Below are 21,380 nucleotides of genomic sequence, written 5' to 3'. Positions count from 1 at the left end.
CACGGAACAAAGATGTGGAAAAAAAATGTCCTACTTTATACCCATCCTGCCTTGAGGAATTGTTGGACCTCACCATCCGTGAGGGGGCATCTGTCAGTGCAGCTGGTGCCACACTCAACAAGGGGGCCCAGAGCCAGGCCAACCGGGCCCTTGGGGATGTCAGGGACACACTTTATCTGCACCGGACAAGATGAAGGGAGAAGAGATTGAAAATATTCCCACTACAGAGACAAATGTGGACCTGGAATCTTGTCTATTGCAGTTAAATTTCTCCTGAATTAAAGGGGCCCTTAGAGGGTATAGACTAGGCCTCAGTCTAGAAGGCCTGAGGCTCCCCAGTGTCTGACCCATCCCCCTGTGTTGGGGGAAGTCTTACCCTTAGCTGAACTCGTAAGCGACTGCATTTTCTGTGCTTTTTAATGATATTTCCTGTGCGTGTGTTAACACAATACTCTCTAGGTATTATGTAGCTAGGAAGATTTTATTTCATACAGTTCCTTTGCAAGCTGGGCTGATATGTGCTGTATAACAGTAATAGTCATTGTGTTTACAATTGTGGCCAATTTTAATGACCATATTATTGGCTCCAAACAATATACATAGATATATGTATATATATATATATCTTATTATATATATATTATGTATATATATATCTTATTATATATATATATATGAGTGTGTGTGTGTATTAAACATAAATATAAACTCTCTTGAATATGTATGATCCTTATTCTTAGCATTTAAGGCTTTTCATGATATTGTTTATGGGACTGTAAAGTAACTAGAATTCGTAGTTATAACTTTCAACACTCTTTTCCCTCTAGATGTAATAAAAAAGTCATAACAATAATAACTAATGTTTGCATTGTGCTTGATGCTTTATGAAACATTTTCAAATCTTACACACCAATGAAGTAGACATTACTAATAATGCCACTGCAGTTCAGAAAAAGAGCCCTTGGGAATATTTACTTTTTATCCATTGACTATCTCTAAACTGGAAGAGGAAATACAATAAAAGCCCCACGTAGTTACGTTAGAAACCTTGCGAGTTATCTCCTCCCCATTTACACAGTCACTTGTTGGAGAACAGGAGTCCAGTGTGAGATGACAACATTGAACCTGAAACAGCATGAATAGGTACAAAAACCGTCAAAGGGCAGCAGTGGATGCATTAATGTGTGCAGTGGCCATTCTCCGATGTTCGATGGTTTTCTGAGCTGCTGGTGACTTGAACAGCACTTAGGAAGAACAGGCTGGAAGAAAACACAATAGCTATGTTGACCTAACTTCCAATAAAGGGATTTTCAGGATCCTTCAAGAAAGGCTGCAGTAGATGATGGGCATAAAATTAAATATTGTTCTGATGAAGGCAACACACGAGTTGTGGCTTTTCCCGATCTAAGGGGCATATCTGGAATCTCTTTGTTTTTATTTTTTTTAAATTTTTTATTAAAATTTTTTTGTGTGTTTCTTATTTTTTATATTTGAGAGAGAGACAGAGAGTGAGGAGGGGAGGGACGGAGAGCCAAGAGAAAGAATCCAAAGCAGGCTCCAGGCTCTGAGCTGTCCACACAGAGCCCAATGTGGGGCTTGAACTCACAAACCGTGAGATCATGACCTGAGCTGAAGTCAGACGCTTAACCGACTGAGCCACCCAGGCGTGGAATCTCTTAATGCTTAGATCTGGTCTAGTTTGCATCACCAATGGTTAACATTCTCAATGGGTTTATTATATGTTTAAATGGTGGCCTTCTCTACAGAGTTTCTATGTGTAAAACATTAGTATTAAAAAAAAAAAGGTCAGCCATATGTGATTCATCACTGTTTAGTGCTTATATTTATCTGTGTCAACATTCTTTAGATACCAAGCAATTTTTATGCCTTTGATCCTAAAATAATCATTGAGGCAATTTTATACATAATATTATTTATACATATGCTATACTATACTATACTATACTATACCATACTATACTATAATATTATATATACATATATATAATATTACATATATATACATATATGTATGTACATATATATGTATATATATAGTAGCAGTTATACATTAGTTCCTTCATTCCTTATGTTATATATATATATATATATATACACATATATATATAATTTATTATTATTATTATTACTCTCACTTAAGCATATCATTGAGCCTAGTGGCAGTTAATTGTCTGCCTAATATAACTCAGCTTATAAGGAGCAAACCTGGGCTTCAACCCCACCTCTTTGACTCCACATCTGAGATTTGCAGAATTATTGGTGTTGCCTGTTTTCAACATATCAGGATTTGGTCACAATACAAGGTAACCCATCTGCAACCTTTCTTGTCAGTTTTCCTTTGCATCCTAAATACACTGCTTCCAGAAATGCAGAGCCCTTCCCTGCCATCCCCTCCTCTAACCTTGGTCATACAATGACTTAACTCCCTCTATTTCTAGCCCTGGCCTGTGTGGCTGGCTGATATTGTCCACCTGTGTGGCTGGGTTATAGTGCCATTGTTAATTTTCAGAAAATCCCTCAGTGTCATGTCTTGCCTTCTCAGGTTTGGAGAAAACAAAACAAAGCAAACAAAGAATTTTGCTCTAAGTATGACATAGGAGTCCATTCTCGGTTCCTTAATGGATGGTAATCATGAAATAAATCTTACTTTGAAAAGTTTCCTTATGTTATAAAATATAGGTTTGGGTCCAAACAAATCATAAATATCATTCCTGGGGAATATTGGAGAAAGGGATTAGGTATATAAATATCTTAAAACTACAAAGAGAGGGCTAAGTCAATTTCAGAATTTTCTCAATTGTAGGATCTTCTCCCCTAATTTCTTTTAAAAAAATTTTTTTTTAATTTTTGAGAGAGGGAGAATGAGCAGGGGAGGGGGGACCGAGAGAGGGAGAGAGAGAATCCAAAGCAGGCTCTGCGCTGACAGCGAGAACCCAATGTGGGGCTCAAACTCACTAACCATGGGATCATGACCTGAGCCCTAAGTCAGGCGCTCAACCAACTCAACCACCCAGGTGCCCCTCCCCCCATTTCTTTCTAATAAGTTATCTCCTGTTAAGTCTCAACAAAGGCTAACTGAATGCATATAGAGTAACGTAACCAGACATCAACAACTGCAGAAACAAAAAGAGTAAAATCATCCCCCTAACTAACTTGTCCCTCGATCCCATTATAATGTGTATGACTTTCCTACTGCATTCATGTATCATAATCACATTTTCTGATAGTCAACACTTTCCTATTTTAGATGATGAATTTAGATGTGTTATAAAATCATTACATCACAGAGTTCTATAAAGAGACCTTGTCTTCCAGGAGCGTTATCTCATAAATGAGTTCCTGATGCACTGAACTAGATATGAAAGGTCTCCCGTGGCGGTAATGGTTTATAGTATGCAATGTGCTTTCTGAAATCAGGACTGGCCTAGCAAATCAGTCAGATATGATAATCCCCCTGTGCATAAATTGAAAGCGTTGAAGAATAAAGACGCACGGAATATATTCAGCATGACAAACCTCAGGAGCCGAGAAGTGGCTTCTGAAACATGCCTGTACTTTTTTTTGCAAACAGCGGAACTCCAAAGCATCTACGTTTCTGGGCATATGGTGAACGCTTATGAGAAGGTGGTAACACTCCACCTGCTGCTCCAGAGTGAGTTACGGAGTCTGTGTTCTGTGCCACACAATGTGCAAAGCACAGCACGGATCCCTAGGAGCGTCTGTGGTCCTGGGTCGTGTGCCTGTGTGGCACACGTCCTCTCACAGGCGCTGCGACAGGAGCACCCTGTACTCCATCCTGTGCATGTATTCGTCAGCTCAAAGCTCCAAGGGAAGAGGAGGAGACTGAGAAGTCAGGGTGGGTGAAAGTGTGGGGACTGGAATCCGAGAAGCCAGATAGAGACTCTTGCAATAGTGAAGGCGAGATACGTTAAGTGTCTTGACAGAATCAGTGGTAGTGGGTTTGAAACGTTTGAAAGTGGGTTTGAAACTGAATCAGTTTTAGATGATAACGCAACATACTTTCTGTCAGATAAACTATGGGCAATTAATGGAAACATGCACTTTAGTACAATTTTCATAAGAAGGAAGGAAGTATCGTAAAGGGGAGTTTGTGGCAAAACAAAGCTGGTTTGAGATTCTTGACCGGAGGCGCTTGAGGGACAGAGGAGGTGAGAACTATGTGAGCAGAAGGGTGTCTCCCCTGGAGGGTGCCGGTCAGAAGTGTTAGGATCCCTCTCTCCCCTGCACTCCCCTTCCGCTCTCTTTCCAAGTCAGAATTTTCTCCAATCAGCCACGTTCCTGGAAAGGGTAATAAATTCTCCCTCTCCCACCCTAGACTGAGGTATGGTGCTTGGAAATTAAACACGTGAAATAGAATGCTTCAGAAGGATGGCCATGGTTGTATGTCCATTCTGTGTAGAGCCATCCTGGCTTCAAGAGTTGTCCCAATGTAATTATTAACACCCACCTTCTTTCTCTTTTACAAATGTCCTGAGTTGGTCATCTTTGCCATTATCAGTATCATCATCATCATTATCATTTTAATGATCTTTGGTACCTTACATGGTCTCTATTAGCTTAAGAGTGTGTTCACTGGCATCATCTACCTTGATCCTTACAACCTTGTGGTGAGGTGGTGGCAGAATTTGCCCCCATTTTCCAATAAAAGTGGGCTTATATGGCATTTCAACAGCTGATCATTGCATTGGATCTTTGGTGTAAAAGCAGGGCTTGAGTCTGTTTTCTGAGTGTATGTCTAAGTGAGTTTTTCCAACTATATCACATTGTTTTCCTAACTTGATAATCTCATAACTTTTTGACTTTATGATTGATGGGGAAAACAATCCAAAAAAACAAAACAAAACAAAACAAAACAAAAAAAAACCAAACCAATGGGAGATTACCTGGCAATGCAAGGCAAATACTAACAGGAACATCTAAGAGGCCTGCCCTTAATTCACAAATCACATGTCTGCGCCCAGATGTTTCCTTTTGCTTACCCTGCCCTCTTCCTTCTTATCGGCCGAAAGGCTGAAGTCAGCAAACTGTCTTAGGGCAATAGGAAATTAAAAAAAAAAAATTCAAAGAGGTGTCAAAGTTAAAAGGAAATCCTATGACAGGGAACAAATTGTCTAGCAAAGAAACAAAACTTTGAGTTGGCACTGAACGACCTTACAAACACGTATTTGTGTTTCTTGCCCAGTTTGTGCAGCATAATGGCTAACGTTCCCTCATTTACCTTGTACACTGTCCAACAGGGTCACTGACAAGTCAGAGGAAATCTGGTGCTCTCATCAGTTCTTCAGATTCTGAACTGCAAACCTTCTCTATGTGAACACCCATGTTCTCTCAGATGAAACTATGTTCCTTAATGGCACATTTAGAGAGACATCCACCTTGGTTGCCCCAAAGAAGTCTCTGGATTTCATCTCATGTTGAACTGGGAAAATCCAAGACCAATCTCTTCCTTCAAAAGGCCGAGAGCTATTTGACATTAAACATAAGATTCGTTTTCATTGAGTCTCAGTTTCCTTATCTAGGGCTTGACAATCTTACAGTGTTTCGGTTTTGCTGTCCACATTTTCTCTTTTGTAACCACTCAACTAGGCCATTGTAGCTGAAAAAGAACCATAGGTCAGATTTAAGTGACATGAAGGTGGCTGTGTTCTAGTAAAACTTTTAAAAAAACAGGCGGCAGGCTGGATTTGGTCGATGGGCCATCAATTGTCCACCATTTTCAGGGAAAGGATTATCTGCTTCACAAGGTTGTTCTGAGAATTGCATTTGAGGATGTGTGAAGTGCTTGATGGAAGGTCTGATACGAAAAATTTATTTCTTCTTCTCTTCCAACTCACACCAATTCTCTTTCCACGAGCATGGTAGGGAAGGGGCGGGGATTGGCTGGCACTTCCTATCTGAAGCAAGTCTTTTTGTTTAATTTTATTATTATTTGTGAGAAAAGGGTAGGGGATTGAAGATATTGAGTCATTGATCCAAGAAACTTATGGACAAATTTGAGCTCCATTCAGTGTCATTTTCCCACACATTTATTCCTTTAAAAATGTTACTTGAGAACAGCCCTGTCAGTGAAATTCACAATACATATATAAAGAAGTGTGTGGTTTGGGCCAAAGGTCCAGGTAACAGCTGTGGGTCTTTGTTTGAATAACAATAATAATGAAGAATCAGCCTCCTAGGCATCTATTATTTTAAGCTTGACCTCTTGTGCCTGCATTTCATGTCCTTCCTCGCCGGCCTCCAAAGCAGTCACTAGACCTGCCCCTTCGTCTCTCTGAATTGGTGTATTTGTCTTTAGAGATTCTCCCCTTGACCCCCGTTTTTCAATTACTTTTTAAATACTCCTGCATATCTCATTTTTGTGTGCCTGTTTTTTTTTTCCCCCAAGTACCTATAGGGTATTAATGCAAAAGACAAATTACTTTAAATGCACTAAAAATACAGTGAATTGGAATAAAAGCACGGTAAGTTTGCAGTCAAGTGTCCCCAGTTCAAGGTCCGACTGTATTGCTGATTGTTTAAATGACATTGAACAGACCCCTTTCACAGGGTAAGTCTCGGGCTTTTCATCTGTGAGTCAGGATAGGAACTGTTATTCTTCCCACTTTTCTAGCTTTCTTGTGTGAATAAGTGCAAAGCAGCTATGAAAACAAGATACCGTGAAATTGCTGGTAACTTTGTTCTGCATTATAACCATTAATAACGTCACAATAATGGTTTTAATTTAAATAACACTTATTGTGAGCTAGAAAGTATACAAGCGTTGTTCATAGATTAGCTGATTAATCATTAATCTTCATAACATTGTGTGAGGTAATTATATTTCTTTCCATATTACAGATGGAAAAAAAATTAAGAAGTCTAGAGATGAGGTAATATGCCCAAATCTCACAGTAAATGAGTGAGCTAGGGTGGAAACTGGAACATTGGACCCCAAAGTTCTTCCTCTTAACCAAAATGGAACTTGAAGTGAACACAAAAGTTTACATCTCCTTTCTCAGAGCAGAGAAGACCTAGGATTTCTGTGTTTGCCTCACACATTTTAAAGTTTACATCTAAAAATAAGGCCCCGAAGGACAGTTTTCTCTTTTTTGGTCACATTTCATTCTAAAAAAATTAACTCAGCATACACAGATAATTTACAAAGAGGTATTTTCAAAGATCACCATGACACGATGCAGACCACAGTTTCTACAAACAACCTTATCCAAAATAGTTATAACAAGCAAAAAAAAAAAATAAGTAAAAATATGGAAAAATAAAATCTAAGGGCTAGAGCTAATATTAACAGAGAAATACAGAGGAGGAGAGAGAGATAAAGCCTTTCACACAAAGAATAAAGAATTTTTGTTCTTTGAGGATATTTATAAATTATTTGAAGACTAAACTATAAAGTAAGCCTCTTTTATTTTCTAAAAATAAAAATTCCATGGATCATATCCAATAAGCACAATGAAAATTGAATTAGGAATGAAAAGAAAACTAATATATATTATGTAAAAATCTAACAAGATAAAGGCAAAATTACAAAAGAAATTGCAAACAATGTTGATTAGAATCACAATGAAGACGGCATAGCAAATCTGCAGTGTGCAGTTAAAATGGTATCAAAGAACAAGTGTGGGTGTTTAAATGTACAGAAGAAGAAGAGGAAGAAGAAGAGGAAGAAGAAGAAGAAGAAGAAGAAGAAGAAGAAGAAGAAGAAGAAGAAGGAGGAGGAGGAGGAAGATGATGAGGAGGAGGAGGAGAAGGAGAGGAAGAAGAAGAAGAAGAAGAAGAAGAAGAAGAAGAAGAAGAAGAAGAAGGAAGAGGAGAGGAAGAGGAAGAAGGAGAGGAAAAAGAGAAGAAGGAGAAGAAGAAGGGGAAGAAGAAAAGAAGAAGAAGAAGAAGAGGAAAAAGGAGGAGAAGGATGAGGAGGAGAAGAAGAGGAAGAGGAAGAAGAAGAAGGAGGAGGAGGAGGAGAAGAAGGAGAAGAAGGAGAAGAAGGAGACGAAGAAGGTGGTAGAGGAGGAGGGGGAGGGGGAGGAGAAGAAGGAGGGGGAGGAAGAGAAGAATGAGGAGGAATAGTAGGAGGGGGAGGGGGAGGAGGGGGAGGGGGAGGAGAAGAAGGAGGGGGAGGAAGAGAAGAATGAGGAGGAATAGTAGGAGGGGGAGGGGGAGGAGGAGGAGGGGGAGAAGAAGAGGAGCAGCAGGGAAAGAAAGAAGAGGAGGGGCAGGAGGAGAGAGAAGAGAGAAGGGGTGGGGGGAGAGAAAGAGATAGGACTCAGAGCTCCTCCTAGGTATGGGAGAATAGTCCTTCCACAGACACAGTAGAAAGTAGGAAAGGATGCAAGTCATAGGGGTCACATTTTATGTTTGGTGATCAGTAGTTGAGGCAGCTTCCTAACATTCCAAGGGGCAAACTGGCCTTATTTCTGGGCACACTGCTGAGGGTTCCAGGAAGGTAGGAGTTAGGAGTGAGGTTATTGGATGTAATGTTCGGAGGCATTAACTGACTTTCTCAAAAGCGTGTGGCTCTCATCAGGGTTAGTGTTTAAATATGACTTTCTGATCTTCCAATGAACTTTAACATATTTTAATGCTTCTCTCAAAAAGCATAAATATGTAAGTGAAAATATACATATATACATTATTTTGATAATGCATCCCTTAAACATGTCCATGAGCAAATATACGCAGATAATCAAGCAAAGTGTTTTTCATTTTCTTTTAAGAGTGTGGATATTTTTCTGCAGTCTTCACTTGACTCTTTGTAGAGATACTCATAAAGAATCTAGGAGGTGAAGTGAAACATAGAAGACAACTGAAATTGACAGGAAGTAAACGAATATACATTAGCTTTTAAGATGTTCTTACTAGCAATGTGCCTTTCTGACTCTTCAATTGCTTAAAGAGTTGCACTTATTGCTATTGTAGAAGGGGCCAGGGTACTGAGTTACAGTGGAAAACACCCCAGGAAATGAGGAAACTTTGTCCTTTGAATTCCTGTTGTACTTTATAAAAATACAGAGTTTGATAACACATCCTTTTGCTTGGCCTGGTCACCCCAAGTCCTTCTTTTTCCGTGAAGTGAAGGCACATTATAAACATCATCCTATAATGATCCTCTGAGTCTCCAGACAGACCACCTCCTCATTTTCAAGACAAAGGTCTGGATATTTAAAGAAACATGACAAAAGAAAGGTTTTGGTCAGGGGCGCCCTGGTGGCTCAGTCAGTTAAGCCTCTGACTCTTCATTTTGGCCCAGATCATGATCTCACAGTTTGTAGGTTTGAGTCCTGTGTGGAGCTTGGCTGGGCACTGACATTATGGAGCCTGCTTGGGATTCTCTCTCCCTCTCCCTCTGCCCTCACCCAGAATATATATATATATATATGTATATATATATATATATATATATATGTATATATATATATATATAAAATATATTATATTAGGGGCGCCTGGGTGGCGCAGTCGGTTAAGCATCCGACTTCAGCCAGGTCACGATCTCGCGGTCCGTGAGTTCGAGCCCCGCGTCAGGCTCTGGGCTGATGGCTCAGAGCCTGGAGCCTGTTTCCGATTCTGTGTCTCCCTCTCTCTCTGCCCCTCCCCCGTTCATGCTCTGTCTCTCTCTGTCCCCAAAATAAATAAAAACGTTGAAAAAAAAATTTAAAAAATATATATATATAATATAATATTATATTATATTATATTATATTATATTATATTATATTATATTATATATATTATATATTATATTATATATTATATTATTTATTATATATTATATATAATAATATAATATATAATATATTATATAATATATATAATATATAATATATATTATATATATTTAAAGACAGGTTTTGTCAGTCCAGCAGTCCTATTGTATTTCCTAAAGGTTTAATTCAGCACATTTTTTAGCTTTGAAAAACTGGAGAAGGGATAGCGTTTTGCCCACCCTCCTTTTTTTTTCATATCACTGAGGTATAAGTACATAAAAATGTTTATAAAGACAAAAAAGATACTCAAAACAGTGGAGGGTAGAAGAACATGGGGAGAGTCCACAGAGAAAATGAACTAAGTTTGGGTGGTTGCTGGGTTGAGGGTCAACCCTTTTCCCAAGACCATAGTTCAGCCAGAAATAAACTAGGGCACATTCCGAAGGGGATCAAGAACCCATAAGCTAAGGCCTGGTTGGAATCCCATACTTTTATACACTGTCACCTCCCTGTCATTGTTTAAGGTTCTTGGACAAGCTCTCCCTGGACACTGGGGGCCTTCTCTCTACTAGTTGGTGGGTCGTAAGGGCTTTGGAATTAGATTGCACGGAACAACAGAGGGAACCAGCAGATACGGGCTCTGGCCACCAGTGAATTAGGAATCACCTCGACAGGCGGGTGTTCTGAACACTTATCTCAAAGAAGGGCACTTACATTTTTTTTTTGATGTTTATTTATTTTGAGAGAGAATGAGCAAGCAGGGAAGGGACAGAGAGAGAGGGAAAGAGAGAATCCCAAGCAGACTCTGTGCTTGATCTCACGAACCATGAGATCATGACCTGAGCTGAAGCGGGACGCTGAACCAACTGAGCTACACAGGTGCCCCAAGAATTTTGTCTGGTCTTTAGCAGTAGCTCAAAACTGGCATTCTCCTTCTGCATTTTTACCTTTCCTAAATGAGACATAGTTGATTTCCCGATGAGCATCATGGATTCAGAGGAAGACCAGATTGGTTTAATAACAGAAAACAAAGACTAGCGCAGTACTTGACAGAATAGGTCGTCAGGATCATTCTTTTCTATACCATTCTGGGACTGTCCCTGACTACTGCATTGCCTAAGAGTCTTTGGAGTTCTTAATTTTAATTCCCGGACCCTTTGAATCCTCACTTCGCAGTACTTGTTTCAATTTTTGATGACTTTGCAAATATCCTTTGATTTCTGGATCTGTGTGAATACTTTTTGGCATAATGGTATCGTCTGAAAACTACATTGTAAATGCTTAACACTTCCATCTATCATGGCGTGCATTGCTGGGCACAAATTCTGAGTCATTAAGCAAGTAATTGTCCTGCTAGACTTATGTTACACTTAACGTTTGTTCTGGGTCCTTTAGGCACATCTCAACTTAATATGTTAAATTGCAAATAATCTCCCATCCTCTTAAAGGATGAAAAATATTCAAATATATATATGAGCAGCTTTGCAAGGGGAAATGCGGACGGTTACAAAAATGCTTGGTTTAGAGCAGAGACCCTGTTTCTGCAGTTGATGTGGATTCTCTGAAATGAATCCCCATTGTCAAAAGCGATCAGCAGTTTTTGTTGGTAACGTCCGTGTGAAAATTTGGCATCTACATATTTTTCTAGTTAAAGAAATAATCCTAGAGCACTAATTTACTCTAATGACATAGACATCATTTGGCTTCACAGAAAAAAAAAATGAGCTAAGGTCCATTTCCTATTTATGGGATGTAATATACAGAATTCAGTTCTAGTGTTCACTGAAGTTTAAGAAAAGAATTCAAACAAATGTAAAGCACGAGGACACTGTCACAAAGGCTCTTTGCCCTGAAAGGAAATTTGAATTTAATTACAAATAATATCTATAAGGCTTTTCTGTAAACATTTAGAAAAGCACTCAGCCTTGCTGCCTTCTCTTCTATAACACTTCTACATCTTATTTTTATTTTATTATTGCTTAAACCAACCCTTTCGCAGTTATTTCTGTATCAATATTTCTCTTCCACTAGAAAGATGTTTAGGACAGCAAACATATCACTTTTGTTTCTATATCCCTAGGATCTAGTCCAATGGCTTTCAAGCATTGTGTGGATATTATATGCGTGTTGAATTAATTGAATTGCTTTTTCCTTCCTACAGTTGGAGATTACCTCACTTCCCTCAGATACCGATTGTACTGACTGTTTTTTTTTTTTCCTCTGCAGATCTCAAAGCACTTCATCTCAGTAACCACAAAGACAGTGTTTGATCATGTAGTACGTATTGTTCTTTAGCTCTTTTATAAGTGACTCAGTTGATTGATTCACTCATTCACTCACTAATTAATTCATCTATGAATCAGATATTCCAGAGTTTTAATTTTTTAATTTTTTTTAAATTTTTTAAATTTTTATTTATTTTTAAGAGGTAGAGAGAGAGAGAGAGAGAGAGAGAGAGCGCGCGCAATGGGGGAGGAGCAGAAAGGGAGGGAGACTCAGAATTCGAAGCGGGCTTCAGGCTCTGAGCTGTCAGCACAGAGCCCAATGCAGGGCTCGAACTCACCAAATGTGAGATCATTACCTGAGCCGAAGTCTGACACTTAAGCAATGGAGTCACCTAGGCACCCCTAGAGTATTCATTTTTTTTTTAAGAACAGAAGATGCATCAGGTATATAACTTTTGATTTCCAGAAACTCCTACTCCAGTGCTAAGTTTCTAGTAGGAAGATAAAATATGAAGGAGTCAAATTTTGCCCAATACCACCTTTTGAGTCAGGAATGAACCCAAATCTGTGGGTACCCAGTCTGTATTTTGACCCTTTTCCAAATTGGTAGTTTTATAAAAGACATTATCTTCAGAAAGCCAGTAGGATTTAAAGAAATAACTTTATGGAATAATGACTGCCCTGAAAAGAAATGATCTCTCTTTTTTAAATATTTATTTACTTTTGAGAGACAGAGAGAGAGAGAATGGAAGAGAAGCAGAGAGAAAGGGAGACAGAGTCTGAAGCAGGCTCCGCACTGAGAGTACAGATGTGGGACTTGAACTCACAGACCATGAGAATCTGAGCCGAAATCAAGAGTCAGATGCTCACCTGACGCCACCCAGGCACCCCAGTGGTTTCTGTTTTTAAATATTTGCAAGATGTTGTCAGAGAAAAGCACAAGAGGCCCCAGAGGAGAGCCTCCTAAAGACCTTCCCAGTGAGGACAAGTGTTTCAAGGAGGATTTCCTTGGAGACCCTCTTGTCGCCCACATTATAATGGACCCACAACTATAAGCTCACTCCCCCAAGTAATCTAATCTTATTTAATCAGATTGGGGGGAATTCACCAAAAAAGTGAAATATGAATGATTTTGTGTTCTCAAAAGTTGCATAAAAATGTCAGAACCACCTTTCCCTTTCATAACTGACAGAAAGGAGGCTAACAATGTCTGATTGCTACCCTACAGCTGACTACGTTTCAACTATAAATTCCTTTAACCATCAAGCCAAAATTGAGAGGAAAAAATGTATTATTCACACTTAGAGATGAGAAAACTGAAGCCAAAAGGTTAAGTACATTGTACTCAGAGTCACTTAACGCCTTTGTGGTTTCATGGTTTCATATCCACCCCCCCAAATATTCAAATAGATATGCCCACCCTTCTTTTCCTTAACTATATTTGCTGCTTTTTAATTTGACACTTTTACTTAAAATTCTTTATTCTTCCTGATAATAATTTTTTAGAAACTGGCTGCAAAATAAAGTCTCCACATTTTTCAAATGACGTATGTCTCCCAAACTTAACGGGTCACTACCAAACGTGATTTGCTAGAGAAACAACTCAAAAACAAAAGACGAAGATAGCATTTTGCTACCTAAATCATATTTTGGAGTCTTTTGCTTTCACTAGTATCTAGTAAGAGAGCTCGTTAGAGTAGCCCAGTTGACATAATGAGATATAATTATCCTTCCCAATTGTTCATTTAAAATTGTAATTGCAACTCAAATTACTGTACAATTTAAAAAGAAGCATAACACATAATTGTCATCTTTCAACATGTATATATTATAAAGTAGCAATGTTTTTCTTATGTGTATTTTTTGCCCTAAAATTCTCTTGTCATCCAAATAACACTTTTTTTGTGTGTGTATGTTTTATGCTTTTGATAACATATGGCCTGCATTCAGCTTGATAACCACTCTCCAAAAAGCCACCATAAATGTCTGTGCAAACAAAATCAACATATTCTGGTGCTTTAACATACTAGTTTACAGATACAGTTTATTCAGCATATATTTGTTGCTTAGGCCAGACAGATAAATTATTTACCTATAAGATTCCTTTTCTTATCCTATATTTGGGAGAGGTTTTAAACCTAGGATATGTTTTCAAGTAATGGATTCTAGAATTGCTTGTCAGGAATTTCACGCATTGGCAAGGTCTACAAAAAGATGATGGGGTTAGAAGCTTCAAAATACAATAGTGAATAATGTATTGAGTTCAGAGAAAACAAAGGGCTTTCCAACGAATGGCCCATATAGTCAATAAGGTAACTGCGTTAGTTGGCTAGAACTGCTGTGACAAAGTGTTACACAGTGAGTGACTTAAACCATGGAAATTCATTGTCTCACAGTTCTGGGGGCTGGAAGTCCAAGATTAAGATGTTGACAAGGCTGGTTCCTTATGAGATCTCTGAGGAAAGTCTGCATGCCTCTCTTGTAGTTTCTGGTGCTTTTCTGGTAATCTTTGGTATACAGAAGTATCACTCTGACCTCTGTCTTTATCTTCACATGGTGTTTTCCCTATGTGTGTGTCTCTGTGTCCAAATATCCCCTTCTAATGAGGACCCCAGTCACATTGGATTAAGAGCCCATCCATGGCTCATATTGGGTTAAATCTTCATCTTAATTAGCTACAATTTCAATGACCCAATTTCCAAATAAGGGCACATGCTGAAGAACTGGAAGTTAGGACTTGAACAATGAATTGCGGAGGGAACACAAATTCAATCTGTAAGATTAACTTACTGCTTTAGTGTATGGATAGCACTCTCAGGAATACAATATAACAAGGGGAACGTCTTTGTTTTCAAGGTTATATTGAGTCCAAAAAGAACATAATTTGATATTTAATTCACTAGTTTTGAACTTTTCTTCTCTTTTAATGGACACCGTTATGGCTATAAGTCTCCCTCAAAATACTGCTTTGGCTGTGTTTCAAAATTTTATTCTAACGTATTTCCTTTAGTTTTCCATTATAAACATTTTCTAAGTTTCTTTTTTAAATGGCACCTCAGGTATTTAGAAGAATGTGGTACTGTTATTATTGGTTATCAGAGATCGTAATCCATAAGATAGATTTTGGAATTTGTTGATAGTTGCTTTCTGACAAATATGTTAATCACATTTTGTTATTGTTTTATGGATGATTAGAATAATTTATATCCATCAGGTATATACCATTCCTCAGTTGCACCAACTCTCGTGCACAATGTTCTACATTTGACAATTAGATCAAAGTTATTAAATATTTTGTTAAAATCTTCTATTTTACTTTTTTAAAAGATTTTTTCCCAAATGAAATAAATTTCTCCTAGAATGATCCCCGCCTTTCGAAATGGTCTGAAAGATAGTTTAATTCACCACATGGCAGAAAAGAACCATTTAAAAAACTCAATATTACATATTAATTGTAAGAGAAATGGCTCATATAGAAGTCAGGAGTTGATGAACTTTTTGCCAATTTTATATTTTAAAAAAATTTCAGAAGACATTAGAGAATAATGATTTCAACAGTATATCCTTCACCTCAAGTGATAAAGTTTTAGTATCAAAATGTTTTTTTCAGAATAACTTGAAAAATGTAGGCACTATGATATTTCACCACTGAATCTCATTAAATGAGCTAAAAAATAGCAATTGTACAATATCACTGAATATACAGTAGGGTTGCCAGATAAAATACATAATACCCCAACTAAATTGAATTTCAGATAAACAACAAATAACTATTTGATATTACTATGTCCCAAATATTGAGTGGTACATCCTTATACTAAAATACTATTCATTGTTTTATGAAATTCAAGTTTAACTAGATGTTCTGTAGTTTAATTTTCTAAATCAAGGAACTCTATCATACCCTCTGTATTCAGGTTGCCACAGCTCACAATATCTCTTACAGATGTTTTTATCTTTCTAATTTCTGGATCTAACTAAGGTTCACATATAACATCTGATTGTCATGTCTTTGAGGTTCTTTTAATATATAAATTAATTCTAGAATTCAATTTAGATATTTTGTATTGCTTTTTTTATAATGACTTTTTTAAAGACTTAAGGACAATCGCCTTATAGACTATTCCACAGTCTGAATGTCTATGATTGTTCCTTTTTGATGACATTCAAGTTAAACACTTTTGTGGGACTAATTCATAGGTGATATTTTAAATTTCTTATTGAATCATGCCAGGAGACACATGATGTTAGTTGTCTCCATTCTAAATATATTTTAAATTTCTAATTGAATCATGTCAGGAGACACATGATGTTAGTTGGTCTTGATTTTAATATCTCAGTTAAGGTAAACTTGTTGATTTTTTGTTGTTGTTGTTGTTTATTTGTTTTATCTTTCAATTACTGAAAATTGTATTAAAATTTCCCACTATTATTGTATAATTATCAATTTCTTTTTGTAGAAAGATCATTTGTATTATTTTAACCCATATTTAATATATATATTATAATTATACAAAACTCAATATATTTGGTAGTTCTTTTATTTTTCTAAATATTTTTACTCTTACTAATATGGTTATTTCATCATTCCACTGGCTAGTATATAACAGGCATCTTCTCCAATTGTTAGATTTTCTACCTGCCTCTTTTAGAAAGTTAGTTTCACTATTATAGAATTTTAATGTGAAAGTTAATTTATCTCCCAATTGAATATAATTACTCACCATCTATTGTTTCTTCCACCAGTCTACATGCTTCCCCACCTCCTTATCTATCTATCTATCTATCTATCTATCTATCTATCTATCTATTATCTATCTATCGATTTTTATTTTGGAGGATCACTCTTTTCTTTCTATTTATTTTAGAATCTTTTTCTCTTCTTCCTCTCTTCCTTCTCTTTCCCTCTTCCTCTTTTACATCTGTGGATGTATTACATCCATGCCCTTTAAGTGATATACCTTAAGATATTTTTACATTATTTTGACATTTCAGTTTTGTGTGTTGGATGGCCAATCAGATATCTAGTATGCCATACCTAAGTAAATGAAAGTTTCTTTTTTTTTTCTTTCTTTGTTTTTGTATCTAATTTTATTCCTGCTCTTTTTTTATCCTCTTTTTTCCTTTTTAGTACTTGTGTACCTGTACTATGCTTGTTCGTTTTTTGTTATATTTTCTTGGGTTGAGTTTTGTTCTTTCTGGACTGCTTATTTGAGTGAGTGTTGACAGGGAGGAACAGGGAAGCTTTCTCATTTCATAGGAGAAGAACTATTCCAGGGAATTTCTTTAAGGTACAGGGTTTTAAGAATGTGAAAGGGTCTTCATTTCCTTTCTTTCTTTTTTTTTTTTTTTTCCTTTCCAAGAGTTGATTTAGATTCAAGTTAGATAACATATAGTTTAATAGTGGTTTTAGGAGTAGATTTCAGTGGCTCATCACTTACATGGAACACCCAGTGTTCACCCCAACAAGTGCCCTCCTTAATGCCCAGCCCATCCCCTCCACCTCCAGCACCCCTCAGTTTGTTCTCTATAATTAAGAGTCTCTTATGGTTTACCTCCCTCTCTGGATCTTGATTTCTTTAAGCTGATAACATTAGTCATTCTCCAGGGCTTCTTACAACTTGCAGGTTATTCTCCAACTTCATTTAAATTCTAAAAATACGAAGATGTGCATTTCCTTATTCATCTTATATTCTCAGTTAGCCTTTTATTCCCTACTGCTTTATGACATCAAAGAACATTCAGGAAGCTTCCAAAGCACACTTCTTCCCTTTATCCCAGTCTTGCTTCAAAATGATATTTGGTGTTGCCCCTGGCTTGTGCTTTGCATTCTCTCAGCATTACCTCAGGGTAGAAAAGACCTTTTTCACTATGTCTGATGGCACATGGAAGGAAACATAGGAGTGGGTAAGAAGAGTCCCTTCTCCTCAGATGTCCAGGTTGTTTGAGTTGGAATATGGAGGGAAGACTTCCTTTAAATTAAGATTTGTAAGAATTAATCTTATTTTGATGAAGCAGAACATTTTGGTAACATGACATGAATAAAATACCTATTATATATTGAATCTTCTGCATAATTTATTCTACTTAATTCTCAGAATAACTCTTTAAGACCAGTTATATACTCTCTTGGACCACCTCAAATATTTTGGCCATGTGATTGCTTGTTCCATCCCGGTCACTATTTAAGCATCAAACTCTATGAACACTTTCCATGGGCCCACATGAAACCCTATGAACACTTTCCATGGACCCATTGCTGTTGCTATATGCGTCTTCTATGTTGTCACCAAGGTGTAACAAGCCTCTCTCTGTACTCACACATGGGAAATCCAGAAGTTCACCTGAATTGACACCCTGTGGAGTTAACTTGACCAAGAGGAAATTGGAGTCTATGGATAATTTCTTCTTCTATGGATAATGTCTTCTATCTCTCTTCAGATGGACTATTCTAAGAAGTGGCATTTCATTACACCTGTTGGAAGATGGCCGCATATACAAGCAATCCGTTGAGTTTAACACCAAGTAAAACATCTTTCCTCACCTTGCTTTGTCTTTAATTCACATCCGTGTCCCTGATACTTCATGCCTCACTGAAATAATTGTTATAAGCTTTGGCCTCAGAGTTTGATTTCAGAGTATCCTAATCCAAGACAGATGAGAACAATGCCCGGGAAATCATGTCACTGTCCAGAAATTAGGGGGAAAAAAATGTCAAGCTGAGGTCTTATTTCATTTTATTTTTTATTCCAGGACTCTTTCATTTTAAAATTACTACTCTTTCCACTGTAGCAAAATCTCCATGGCATGTAGAAAATTCAACTTTTCGAAGTCCTTTAAATTTGATTTTGAGATTTTAAAATGTTATTTGAGCTTCCTTTTTAAAAACGCTTCTTAATGAGCGCATGGAACACAATAAAGAGTCTGAAGTCCTTTGTGTCCTCTTCATGCAGCTGGGCCAGAGCAGTAGCCCCTTAAATCTTCAGGGGAGGAAGAACAATTAGGTTGTCATCATAACCTCTTGGTGTCAAAGGAAAGTTGGATCCCATTGTTAAATGCTGACGTTTGTGGTGTTAGCTGCTGAGCGTTAAGAAGTTCTGTCCTCACTGCCAGATGCTTCTTAATGTTAAACTCTTGTCAGCCCGCCTAATCATAAGCAGCTTCAATGAGGGGGGAGGGAAACCCCGATGTTTCCAAATTTGAACCATGTCTATTATTTAAAGGAAAAGGATATGGTAATGACGCTTCTCTAAGAAATGTTCTGCCCAGCAGTGATGGGATGTCCTAGATAATGAGTGTGAGCAATCACTGGGAACTGGATGAGTTATCTTGAAGGAAAAAAAAGAAAAAAGGAAAAAAAAAGACCTGAAATCATTGTAAAAAACAATAGATAAAAAAGGCAGGAAGCATACCTTTGGGTCTTCCACTCTTAAATGAAGTCCCTCTCTGCTCTGGTATGAGGTCAGGCCAAAGTCAGTGGAACTGTCATCAATAGATAATACTAACTATTTAATTTGATGTGTGTGTGCCTATGCCATCATACCCAATTAATGACAGCATGGATACACTTTTGAAATAGACTAGCCTCCCAACGGCTAACCAAGCGGTTGGTCCTTCAGCAACTCACCTTTTGATTTGGAGCGAAAGCCACATGCCTGTTGACTCCTCAATTTTCTCGTCTGTAAAACAATGACAGCAGGCCCACGTGGTATTCTATGTTCTTGCCTAGTTTTTAAACGCATTTTATAGCATGATTTGCAAAGTGAAGACACGTATCTACAACACAAGAAACCCATCGGTGCACTCTTCAGTAACCAGTATGTCATGGATGTTCTTTCAGCTGACACTGACAAAAATCCAGTTCAATTGGACAAATACAAGAATGGAATTTTATTAGCTTACATCACTCAGAAGGATGCGGAAGGTCCCGCCTCAGGCAAAGGTAGATACGTAAATTCTAAGGGAGGCGGTGTGATGGTCGGTTTTCTCATAGCTCCGCCCTTTCCTCCACGCTGGGCTCTTCCTCACCTGTTACAGGTTGATATTCCCCACATGGTAGAAAATGAGGACAAATGCCTTCGAGCTTCACATCTGCCTGATGCCCAACGTAAGAGGTTTTAAGAACTGTGGCTAGAAAAGCCCCAGGGTGGACTTGAACTGACCTGAGCTGGGACTCATGACGCTCCCTCAAGCAATAACTTGGGCTGTGTGGTCAGCGTTGCATCAGAGTTTCCCTCCATGCTGGGATAGGAGATTCTCTTCCAAGCTCCCACAGCACCCTGGGATTCTCTCCGTATTGAACCTACCCCACCACATAGTACATTTTCTTCACTGACCCTACCGGACTTTTGAATAAATAAGGGATGTCTTGATGGAAAATGGCAGATGTAAGTATTTTATTTAAAAAGGAAATTACATCGAAAGAATCCCAGGAACTCCAGAATTCTAGAGGTCTGTCTCCGCATCTCTTGCCTTGGGTGACTTTGTATATCTGCCTCATGCTCACCTTTTCCAGACACGCTGAAATGGATGACCGTTGCTAAGTCCCAAGCCACTTGCCACGTAGCTTTCGCTACGGTAAAGGGCTTGCCTCTCTGTCCTTGGTTCCACTTTGAAAATCCCTAAGCGATCTTTCGGGTATGTGCGGCAGGGTTTGGACCATACAAAAAATACATAGCTGTTGGAGGATCTACACTCTGTGTTTAAAATAGTTGGCACATGATATTCAGTATATAAATTAATTCAAAAGGGACATTATCACACTGACACTATCTCGAGCTTAAACAGTGCGAAAAGTTTCCCATTTCAGGCTCCTCTAATAGTTCCCAGTAGGTGCAAACTTTGGCTCCTCCCTCCTTTGGAGAATCTTTAGGAACAACTGACTTTTCCAGACATCAGTTCCTTGTACCTTCATCTGTATATAAGGTATATTTATTGTGGGATGTGGGCAAAAAGCCCAATTTCAGATTAATTGCGCCAAGCTTTCTTACGGGTTAATACCGTAACTATTAAACATTTTTTTTCTACTGTACTTTTTCTAATATTTTTCCTCCCAGCCAAAACAGGGTTTAAGAATTCGAAGGCCAAATTGGATGTGGAAACACAACTATAACTACAGGCCAGCATGCTGATCCTTGTCATAATATTCATGAGTGAATTATTAATAATAAGCACTTGCAACATGTTCATCTAAATTATCTTGGACATAAAATTAAAATACACCAATTACTTTCCATCACATTAAAATACAGTAAATAAGAGACCAAGTTTGTAATAATTATAACGAGCTCCAAATTTTTGCCTTGCACTCAACTTGTCAAATGTTAGTTTTTCTTTTTGTTGAACCTCTGTGCCTCCATCTGTCATTCATACAATAAGGGTTTAATACGTTTCCGACATAAGTCAAAGAGTT

The 21,380-nt window shown here is 37.8% G+C and overlaps 1 long non-coding RNA gene across 1 annotated transcript; it reads right to left on the bottom strand.

The window, feature by feature from the left end:
• Positions 1-857: 857 nt before the first annotated feature.
• Positions 858-17,653, bottom strand: LOC147582109 (uncharacterized). The gene is made up of 2 exons (XR_015249848.1): positions 17,524-17,653; positions 858-1,259 (listed from the first exon to the last, which is right to left on the bottom strand). It is a non-coding gene; the product is annotated as an uncharacterized LOC147582109 (long non-coding RNA).
• Between the last annotated feature and the right edge of the window lie 3,727 nt (positions 17,654-21,380).

Source organism: Puma concolor, chromosome B1 (assembly GCF_028749965.1).
Source record: "Puma concolor isolate L17-30 chromosome B1, mPumCon1.1.hap2, whole genome shotgun sequence".
In the NCBI taxonomy this organism is placed as follows: Eukaryota; Metazoa; Chordata; class Mammalia; order Carnivora; family Felidae; genus Puma; species Puma concolor.
Note: the sequence above shows the minus strand (reverse complement) of the source record. Positions and strands in the feature narration are given on the sequence as shown.